Consider the following 12,185-nt stretch of genomic DNA (forward strand, 5'->3'; position numbering starts at 1 on the left):
CATTCAGGATAATAATCTGCTTGATTATTCCCAGTCGTCTTCCGACAGGAGCACAGTACCGAAAGGGCACTGATAAACGCCACTGAGGAAATCAGGGCTGTGATGGACAGAGGGGGTACAGCCGCCCTGGTTCTCCTCAATTTGTCAACCGCATTTGATACAGTTGACCATAATCTTTTGCAACAGCGTCTGGAATCGATGCGGGTCAAGGGATTGGCATTGACCCTACTGTCCTCCTTTCTGAAGGAAAGGAAATTAACAGTTACAATGGACAGGTACCAATCAGAGCCATATGTTTTACCATGTGGAGTCCCTCAAGGATCTTCTTTGAGTCCAACTATTTTTAATGTATATGTCTCGGAACTCACCCCTTTGAACCGAGAATTTGGCTTCAGATGGACGTCATATGCTGACGACAACCAGATAGTCGTGGCAGCATATAGGCAACAAGCCTCACCCACCCTACAGTTTCAGAGCTGTATGGGAGATATAAATAGATGGATGGGAACTCATTGTCTTAAGCTCAACTCTGAAAAAACTGAGGTGATAATCTTCAGTAACTTGCAACTTAGATAGGACAATCTTTGGTGGCCGGCAGAGATGGGTGAAGCACCTAAACCAGTGCAAAAGGCGAAACATTTATGAGTGTGGATTGACAACAAATTAGCACTATCACACCAGACAAATGCTATTGTCTCTGCCTCCCATTTTCTGATTAAGAAACTCAAGAAGATCTTGCCATACATCCCCATGGACTTTAGAAAGATGGTGGTAACAGCACTAGTCCAGTCAAAACTTGATTATTGCAATGGACTCTACCTAGGTATGCAGAAGCAATATCAAAAAAAGCTCCAGACGGTTCAAAATACAGCTGCCCGGCTGTTGAGAAATATTTCTAAGTATGACTCAATGTCCAAGGAGATTCGTAGACTCCACTGGCTCCCGGTGGCACAGCGAATCAAATTTAAATCTCTTTGTTTAGCATACAAGGCTTTGAACCACACAGGACCTCTCTCTCTCAGAAACCTCTTTGCCTGGTACCAACCGTCCAGACAACTGCGCTCTTCAGGCGCAAGACTGATGAAAGTACCAAGAATACAATCAACGGGTTAGGGTGGCCGAAGTTTATCGTACGGCACAGCAAAACTATGGAATATGCTACCTGTTGAACTTAGAGGGGCTACCTCCCTCGCCATTTTCAGGAAGAACTTAAAAACATGGCTATTTAAGAATTATTCACCGGACTGGGTGTACTGCATTCATAGCGCCGAGACACCCTCAGGTATTTGCGCGCTCAACAAGTTTAATTAACAGTAACATTATTATTAAGGGTGCCTACCACTGCCCTCACACCCCTCCCTTTTTACCATGTGTCATTAAATCCTGGATACAACAAACACAGCCTACGAAAAACATCTAATAAGTCTCCTTTCTGGGACAAGGCACAAAAACACAAGTCTCATTGCTAGGTATAACCATGTTTGGACCCTCACATGTATAACTTTTAAAAGCCTATGCCACAGAAAGGAGCCAGATGCTGTTTGTATTTGTTTCTTAGCATAAGGGGCTTATTACGAGTGACTCGAAGGGGCACCGCGGTGCCATCTTCCGACTGCCCTATTAAGAGCAGGGCAGTTGGGCTCCCTAGGGCCACCACAATCGCCGGAACCAGCACAATCGCCAGAGATCCCTGGTTTGTAGCACAGCACTATTAAGGCCGCAGCCGCTGTGGCCCCACCAAGTATATTACGAGTTTCCTCACCACCACACTTTTCATGGCGGTGCAACCGCCATGAAAGTGTGGCACGAGGAAACAAAAGAGGCCCCATCGGGCCCCCTTGTGCCTCTGCGCCATGGAGTGCATGCAGGGGAGCACATGTTGTGCCCCACTGTGTGCATGCACCCCCAGTCCATGCCCTGCAGGAACTTCCTTTGGCGCTCCGCCTGCGGTGCGTTTTTTAAAGGCTCCACAGTGGGGCTGCCAAAGAGCCGCCCGCCAGAGTAAAAATAAGTCATATTCTGGCAGGCGGTCTTTACATGCTTTGGCCAGTGTGGCGGCCCCACTCCGAGAGTGCCAAAGTCATAATAAGGCCCTAAGCCTAAAGACCACCCAGAGGTGTAGAAATGAAATATGTTATGAGGTTATTTGTGACATGATAGCTTGCTAGTTTGACATAAAAAGAGCAAGATGAGTGCACTGCAGCATCCACCACACATGCCTGTGAGGACGGTATACAGACATTCCCCATCTCTCCTCATCACAGATGCATTATCCTCCGTCTCCTTCTTCCTTCCTCATCTTCATAAACATTTAAAAAGGGAATAGGGTGGTAGTTTAAATATGGGCTTCTCTGCATAGCCGAAGAGGCAGAGGTATGGAGGAGATCCCCTTTTTAATTAACAAAAGCTCAAAGCAACATGTTGGTATATAGAGTTTGTCCAAAGAGACCTGGAGGCAGACACATTATCAAATGTGGACCACCCCCAGGTCTGTATAGCCACCCACACCTCAAGCACAGCTGACAAGCTAGTGTGGAAGAAGCAGAGATCAGAGGTACAGCGGGGTCAAAAGAAGCAGGTAGGAGATTGCTTATGAACTCCAATATGGTTTGCTGTCAGATAAAAAAAATCATGATAATTAAAAAATAATCACTATTTGCTACAGGTTGTGGACCTCCACAGCCTTAGAGGTCTTCAGTGGAAGATGTCTAGCATGCAAATCAAAGAGGGGCTACAGAGTAGGGCAACGCCTCCTAAGGGTGTTTCTTAATACATGTGGTGGCTTATTCTGTGCACGTCCAAAAGCTTTAGGGAAAAGGGCTCCACTAGTCATGTTTCAGGAGAAGCATCATGGCATATTTAAAGAGGGCTTCATATTCACTACTTATCACGTGACTCTTGCTTTCAAATATAACAATGGATGTTCCATGAAATTATAAGCCAGTCTTGGAGCTCTTCACTTGGTTTAGGAATAACCTAACGGGGTTAGGTTATTCCATTTATAACCCAACCCCAAGGTTAGGTTATAAATGGGCTTTATCCATTTATACTTGTAATGTCAAAGTACTATAAACAAGTGAGAACCAAGGTGTTCTGTATCTAGGTCCAACAGAGGAGCCTACTGAATCTGTAAGCATGTGCATATGTATGTATGTATCTATGTGTGCATGTGTCTTATAGCTCTATGGTTCCAAAGAATCGGCCTATTGAGCATGTATTTATTATGTATGCATGCACGTATGGTGGTAAGCTATCTGGCAAAACCCAGCTACAAAACAACAGAGTGCAGGAGACAATGTGGGTTTTAAAGTGGGCACTCTGGAAGGAAGGGAGACGGTAGAGGCGAGTGGAGACAGAGAAGTCTATGCGAGGAGTTACAGTGGCCAGAGGAAACCTGCGCTGACAAGGCGTACAATAGCACGAGTGACTGTCAGAGGTTTCTGAGGTCCCGTGGTTGCCCTGTGACAAGGTGTTGCTCAAAGAGATGAGGTTTCAGCCCCTTGCAGCAATGGAGACGGAATGGTTCGGGTGGGATTTTCAGGGTACATCTGTCAGTCAGTATGAGGGGGTTGCTGGGTGATTGGAGTGAATGGACAGGTCCTCATTCCAGGGGCTCACTCCTAGAGATTCTGGTTCCTTTGCTCAGTGGTTGCAGTGGCGAACAGAACCAAAACGCTGTGGCAGAAATAGGTTGTTTCTACTACTTGGCAGCTTCCAATGTCTTGGAGTGAACTTCAGAGTGTAATAAACTCTCCTCGTGTGCCACACTGGGAGAACCCACCGATCTTGGAGTACAGCTCAACCTTCCCTTTTGAATCCTGAGAATGGAGGTGCATTAGTGTGTTAGGTTTCTTCAATTTCCACTGGAGAGATGTAGAGATACAGGTTTCTGCTACAGAGTCGGAGCCTATGGTTCTCATCACTGTTTTGATGCCCATGTTGGGAGGCATTGTTTCATTCCGAACAAGACGAACATCAAGCAGGATGGTATCATTTAAGTTTAATGGTAAAGATGAAAGGAAAACAGCACAAGGTGTCTCCTGGTGACTGCTCCAGACTCCACCTGAAATTAACTGGAATCTAGATCCTTCTGCAATAGATGCCATGGAAACATTCTATAGAACAACTATGAATATATACAATAAATATATTTAAAGAGACTGTATTTGTATTACTTGTATTAATAACTGTACTAATTAACACATAATTAATACATAATACCCCCCTTTACTGTAACCAGCAAACAGAACTGTACCTCCTTGTCCTGTGGCAAACAGAATGTGAGTCAGACACCTATTACTGCCGAACTCCTTTGAAAGTATTCCTTAAACACTCATCATCAGACATAATCTTCAGTACACTGCACCCATTTTTATTTCAAATAATATCACCACCCACAATTCCCGGCTGATACACAGCTACTCTCTGTATATTTCATTTTTGACCATTTTCCAATTAGACATGATTCCCTCTAACAGCAACAACCATGAAAGGCCCTTTAAACGTCAATAGATTGAGTCCTCATCTCCCAGATGTGACTTTCACCCAACCACTCACCTCTTGACATTGCTCCCTTCTGATTCAAGTCTTCCTACTTCCTCACCAATCATTTCTGCATCTACCAACCACGTAGGCACCAATTTAGTTTGACCCACCTGACCTCTCATCAAAGAAGATTGTGTTTTGCCTGTTAATCTATTCACACACCCTCTATGCGCAGCAACCGCCTCCATAACTGCATCTCTTCAGCCATCTAAATCACACCTTTAATCATCTGGTTGGTCCTTTCACCAATACCATTAGACTGGAGATTGTAAACAGATGTTCTGCAACGTCATGTCATAATCCTTCAAGATTTGTTTCATCTCTTCAGATGTCAACTAGGTGCCATTGCCTGTAACTAGATATGATGGGACACCTTCACAAACATCTTTCTGAGCAGCCTTATGGTATTGGAAGTTGTTATGCAGTTCATAAACTCCACTTCCACCCAACGTGAGTGAATATCTATGATGACAATGTCAAATCTCAAATTGTGAGGTAAAACATATATGAGACAAATGATGTACAAAGACACCTTCTTTCAAGGTTGACCAAGATCCTGTGAATGTGACTACACCACCGCACTCTTTTAATCTTTTCTCGCTTTCCTTGCAGACCTTGCACTCATTCAACAGTTGTATTATCTCTTCATACATTTTAGGCCACCAAAATTATTCCTTGCTTTACTAATAGTTATAGACTATCCCAAACGCTTGTTATGGACAATGGTACATACTCTCTTTCTCAAGGAACAAGGAGGCAAAAACCTCTCACCTAGCATCAATACTCCACATCCCCCAACCCTCATTTCACTAAGAATATTTTACAAAAGGACTCACAACAACACTGAAATTACTCTCTCTGACATGCTCTTTACCCAACAACTTTTTAACTACAGCCATAACTTCTTTACTGATGGCCCCATTGCACAGTGCTACCATATTATCTACAGCAGTCACAATTTCATTGCCAATGTTTTCCCACTCACCCATTAAACCTGGCAAAGGTAATCTGGACAAAAAGGACACCTGTCTTTTCAGTCAACCCGATATGTTATTCTATATTTGTAGCTTAGCAGATGGGAGGCTAATCTTGCAGAGGCATTTGAGCCACCTCCACGCTGCAGGACGCAAATTAAAGGTTTGAAATCAGAGCACAACTTCACATTCATTCCCCAAATATAGGTCCTGATGCACTCCATTGCCCAACCAGCTACTAATGCCTCTCCCTCGATGATGGAGTATTTGCGTTCAGTGTCAGATAAGGAGCAAGTGGCACTCAACTGATGTGCAACAATGCAGCACCTAACTCACTGCCCTCGCATCTACAGTGATGATGGTTTTACAAATAATGTTGAATGGCAGTAAAATTCATGCATTATCAATTTTATTTGTCACATTCCGAAACACTGACATTTGCTTCTGGAGCCACTCAGATTTTGCCCCTTACCACACAAACAGTCTCTGTCTGTTTTCTCAAAAAACATTCTTACAAATTTCACATAATATTCAACAAGGCCCGTGAACGACCTCAGACCTTCTTTGTCTCTTGGTTCAGTAGTATCCCTCATAGCCTTGACCAAGTCAGCTTTACGTTTGACCTCTTGCTCATATATAGTGTATCCTAGGAAGTCAACTCCTTTTTTCAAGAACTGGCTTTTCTCTTTAAGTAACATTAAACCCGCTTTGCTCATGTGTCCATCACTGGCCACCAATAGTATGTCCAAAGTCTTTTCTTTGTTCCAGTATTTCACGCATACCTCTGATGGGCAAACGTAACAAGTTGTCAGTCAGTCAGTCAATCCACTTTATTCGATTAGTTAAAATCATAAAAGTACAAAACAAACAGACATAAACAATATTACAGATCATTTAACATAATAATTAAAATACACGGACAATGTTGCAGTTCGTTTAAGCTTATTTAAAACACTATCACAGGATAAAAACCCTTATCCGAGTTACCAAGTTTTTTTTTCGTAACAAGATGTGATTTTAACTCCATTGGGAGAATCTAGGCATTCCCTCTCAACAACAAACCATAGTAATAGTTAATTGTTCTTTACCTTAGAGAACATTTTCACTTCACTATCCAGGATGTTCTCTATGGACCAACCCTCAGAAATGTATTTCTTCAATGACCTTAGACAACGTTCAAAACAACATACCCACTCTTGAAAGGAAATCACTATTCCTGAAATCATCACACCATCTATCAAACCTACACATTCCAAATTGTGTTTGTCTGGGATTACTTCCAAAGGATTCCTTGAAGCCCTACAATTCTTCCCACCTAGAATGTGTGCTCACACAAAAAAATGCATTTGTAATCCTTTACAACCACATGACCAGCATACGAGTGGCTTCGGTAAAACTTTTTTCTGTCAGTAAATAAACTAAGGGCTTATGATCCGGTAACCAATGAAAATGTTCTTCCCACAAGACGCAGAAAAATGATTAGTCACCCACACACAGGCTAGTGCTTCTCTTTCTATTGTACTGTATTTATGCTCAGACTTAGACAAACACCTGAAAGCCAATACAATGGAAAACTTTTTCCCTCCTGTAATTGAACTATAAACCACACCTATTCTCGCACCACTTGCATCTACAGTTACTAAAGAACTAACATAATTTCTGTAAGTGTTAAGTGCGGGGGCTTCAATGATTGCAGCTTTCAAAACTTCAAAGTGTCATTCTTTTAACCTTCCCAAATGTATTTCACACCTTTTCTTAGCAGTTTCCTAGTGGTTCAGCCTGGAGGGCAACATTGTCTCCAAAACGGGACTAATACTCACAGAATTTTAGGAAGGTCCTTATCTTTGGGAGCTCTGCTGTTCTTTGTAGTCTTCACTAAGTTTTTTTTGGCTTAATGCACTTGGAAAAAAATGTGATGACCTAAGTGGTCTACTTCTTTCACTAAAAATTGACATAATTTCTCTTTTTTAACTCTAATACATTTGTCCTGTAAAATGTTTAGCACATCTGCTAACACCAATAAGTGACTTTGTTCTGCATCTGTAAAGACAAATATCATCTTGGTAGACTACCATATTATCTACACTCCCAAAGTTGTAATGCATCAGCTTTAAACAACTGACACAGCAAGGCTAAAACAAATGCCATGCAAAGAAATCTAAGGGCTCCAAATGGTGAACTGAAAACAGTGAGGAATCTGGATTCATCACTGAGCTCAAATTGGTAATAAGTCTCCCTCAAATCCAAGTTTGAAAATACTTTTACTTTCCCCAGTTGAACTAACATTTCTTGGATCTTAGGCAGGGAAAAGCAATCCAATACAATACTTTTACTCAATGACCTAAGGTCCATACACAACGTTAAGTCCCCAGGATTCTTCTTGGCCACAAAGTAGGAGCAATCAATTGAGGGTTCAACAGGTTCTATACCAACTTCACAACACAGCATATCTAAGTGATCTTTCAATTGTTTCCTAATACTCAACGGAACATTCCATATTTTGCGAAAAACAGGAATGGCATATGCTTTCAAAATAATTTTATAGTTGTACCCTTTCACCATGTCAATTTTGTCCTTAAACAAAGGCTTGTGTTCATCCTTTAACAGTCTTAATGAACCAATATGATGAGAACTTGTACCAACCAATGTAATGGGATATGTGGTGCCAGACCTCAATGCCATTCCAAATTCAACCTAATCTCTCTACCCAAGTATACTGTACCCTTTCTTTGCAACATAAATCTTTGTGTAAATTACCGTGTCCTTGCAAGTAACTTTGTCTTAAAAACGGGACACTGTCCCTTGATGCCATGTTCTGCACTTGTGTATGTGGGTGCTTGTGATGTCCTGCTTCCCTCTGATGTTGTACAACTGTTCAGGGTGTGGGTTTGCACCCTAGTTGGATCTTTATATGACATAATACAATAAAGATATATCTTTTTTTTAAACTTTGTTGCATGTTTAGGTTGAGTCCCCCAAATGCCACAGTCTGTATATAAGAATAGTATAATGGTGATGGTTGACTCTGGGGCATATGTACAAGGAGTAAACGCCGCCTTAGCTGCACTTTTACGACGGTTCGGCGGTGATATTTTTATCGCCATATGTACAAGCTGTCGCTAACCTCTGTTAGCGGCAGCTTTCCGGTGAAAACGTCCATAGAAAAGATCGCCACTTCTGTTAGCGATAATGACATGCAAGGGAGGCATTCCCGTGCAAAAACGGCCGCTAACCCCACTTCGCGATATTTACAAGGGAATTCTTGAAGGCAGGAGGACCAATAAAACTGCCTCTAACTGCAGTTAGAGGCAGTTTTTTAAGACCAGAAAATAGCTGGTCTTAAAAACGAAGATAACTCTTGGGGCATCATTTCAGCAGGTTTTGGTGCTGGACAGCGCTGCAAGCAATGTTGCTGCACTGCCCTGCGACAAAACTACAGGGCAGGAATGCGCACCATCAATAAGATAGTGCGCATTTCTGGGCCTCAGTCATAAAAAGTGTTGCAGCGCTGCGACAAGACAGCGTTACAACACTTTTCACTACACCCTTCTTGCAACACCATGGATGCGCTCTATTCACTGGACAGCGCACCATGATGCAAGTAATGACAGATGCGTCTGGAATCCTGACGTATCTGTCTGCGCTAAAGTCATGCATTGCTGCAGTTGTGTCACAAGCATGACGCAACTCCAGCAATGCAGGGGGCCAGCCTATCCATGTGGCACTGCGTCACCCTTGCGCCTGCTATCAGGCAGGCGCAAGGTACTGACACCGTGCCGTCCTACAATTGTTGCAGTGAAATATGATGGATTTCACTGTGCCTCTCCTATGAGGCCTTGTCGTGTGGGAACGCACACCCTGCATACATCATACCTGATGCAGGTACGATGTGGCATAGAGCTTCACAAGGTCACGTGTATGCCTACATGCGTCACTTTGCAAATACTGCGCAACGTGGTGCTAGTTTTGCCTGGTCTTTTCTTGAGGGGTGCCAGGGTGTCGGCGCAGTTGGAGACCCATCGGTGGCAGTTGCGCGCCGCAGTGTTATCGCCTGTAAGCGTTGGCAGAGTGGTGGAGCTGAGGGAGTTGACGAGAAGTTCTTCGGTGGCCTTGATCCAGCTGCGAAGGGGGGCGATGATGGTGGTGGTGTATGGTGGGCATGGTGAAGACATGATGTATACAATGATGGTCGGTACAGGACAGTCCGGTGGTGTGGCTGTAGTTGAAGTTCCCGCTGGCTGAGTAGACGTGCTCGACCGTATGTCCTGCTATGTGGCTTGCTGCGGTGACTAGCTGCTTGAGTCTGATGTTGGGGAGCTTCCCAAGGAAGGGGTGGTGTTCTGGTCACTGGGGTTGTCCAGGTGGAAGTAGAGTTCATCGAGTAGGATGTCGTCGGTGGATGGGAGAGCCTGGGGTGCAATGAGTTCAACAATGGTATCAGAGAATGGGAGGGGTCCATGGCCTGGGGGGCCTGCAGATGAGGGTGCCGCAGAGGATGGGGTCGGGGTTGGTCCGGATCTGGAAGATGAGATGTTCCATGGTCACCGTTGGGTCATTGGAGTGCGTAGTCAGTCGGAGTGTGCTTCTGTAGGTGGTCCTTGCGGTTGATTTCGTAGCCTTCAGCAATGGCGATGTCCGGTCCAGAGTGGAGGTTGGCCCTGACAGGCGGTGTGGCATCCAGGGTTGATGGCGAGGAGGGTGCTGGCGTCGTAGCGGTGAAGTGTCCGAGAGGAAGGGACCATGGTGCTGAGCGCGGTCCAGGGGCAGACGGATGCAGACAGGCCCATTACAACGCAGGCATTACATCGTAATGCCTTTACAACACAACTACAACAAAGCAGGTGCCTTTTCATTGCATTCCATTCCAACGCATTGTGAGGTTAGTAATGGTGTTTTTTAGGTTTTAGGGTGAGTATGGGTTTCAGGGGTCAGAGCTGAAATTTGGGGTGTATTATAGGGTAAAATATGAAATTTGGGTTTTGTTTTGGGGTCAAATATGAATTTTAGGGTGTGTTTTGGGGGGTCAAAGATGAATTTTAGGGTCCTGGGTGTGTTTTGGAGGGTCAAAGATGAATTTTAGGGTCCAGGGTGTGTTTTGGGGTGCAAGGGTCAGTTTTAGGATTGCACTCACTGAAGTGGGAATAGTAATGTTTTCATCTCCGCTATCCAGCACTTTCCCTACTGTTGCAATATGCATAGTATTAGAATGGGAAACAACCTTTACAACGCAGTCATTACAGAGCACTAGCTTTACAACGCAGTCATTACATCGCAACATCCTTTACATCGCATGTCATTACAACACAGCCATTACATCGCATGTCACTACAACGCATGTCACTACAACGCAGGCATTACATCGCAAGTCTTTATAACGCATACCATTACAACGCATAGTACCCTTACACTATCCGACACTTACCCTACTGTTGCACTCACTGGAGTTAGAATAGTAATTTTTACCCCTACACTATCCAACACTTACCCTACTGTTGCACTCACTGGAGTTAGAATAGTAATTATTACACCTACACTATTCAACACTTACCTTAAATGCGATGTAATGGTATGTGTTGTAATGGTATGCTTTTTAATGGTATAATGCGATGTAATGGAATGCCTTGTAAAGGTGGTTTCTAAAAATATGATGTAATGGCATGCAATATAAAATAATGCGTTGTAAATGATGTTGCGATGTAAAAACTGCATTCGTTGTAAATGTATGCGTTGTAATGTCATACATTCAATTAGAATGCATAGTAATGGAACTCCTCTGCTACGGGTCCCACCTTCTCCTTACCTGGACATTGACACCGTGGCGCAATCAGCTGCACTCTCTCCAAATCTGTGACTCAGCCAGCAGGAGCCTCAGCCAGGTGAGATTTCACTAGCCTGGGTACAGCTGTCACCATCAAGTCCGCTGGGGAACCTCCTGATGCAGGTGATGCAGCAGGGCCCCCTTTGGGTGAAGATGCAGCGCTCTCGCCACACAAGTTCAGCACAGCTCAGGAGCCTCACCCTCCACAGCGTATGGCCAGCGCAAATTCAACCGGCCTATGATGCAGAGAGGCGCCGCCCACCGTTGGTAATTCCCTCCGTGCACCTCAGTGTAGTGGTGGATCGTAGTATGCGATGCAGACCTCCCTACGTTGGTGCGCAGGAGCCCCTCTACCATTCACAGCTCAAGGGGATCAAGGCGGTCTTCTCACACAGGTCAGCAACGTGCCTCTGTTCACCACCAGATAAGGGCGATCGCCGCGCCTCAATGTATACAGCCACGGCTCATTGACTCCACAACACCTACGCATCCCACTCCAGGCTCCAGACTCAGGTCCAGCGAGGCATCCAGGCTCCGGACGCAGGATCGGCGAGGCATCCAGGCTCCAGATGCAGGACCAGCGAGGCATCCAGGCTCCAGAGGCAGGACCAGCGAGGCATCCAGACGCAGGACCAGCGAGGCATCCTGGCTCCAGGCGCAGGACCAGTGAGGCCTCCGGGCCCCAGGGACTGTCTGCGCTTTCAAGGTTTTGGATGCCATGGTGTTGCGAAGACTGCGCAATGAAAAGTGATGCATCACTGGTGTTGCACTGCGATGCGCCTCTTTTCATAGATGTAGCCCTGCATTTCCTCTTCCCCTGGGACTCTGGGTGGTCATCCTGGATGTTG

Source organism: Triturus cristatus, chromosome 6 (genome assembly GCF_964204655.1).
Source record: "Triturus cristatus chromosome 6, aTriCri1.1, whole genome shotgun sequence".
Lineage (NCBI taxonomy): Eukaryota > Metazoa > Chordata > Amphibia > Caudata > Salamandridae > Triturus > Triturus cristatus.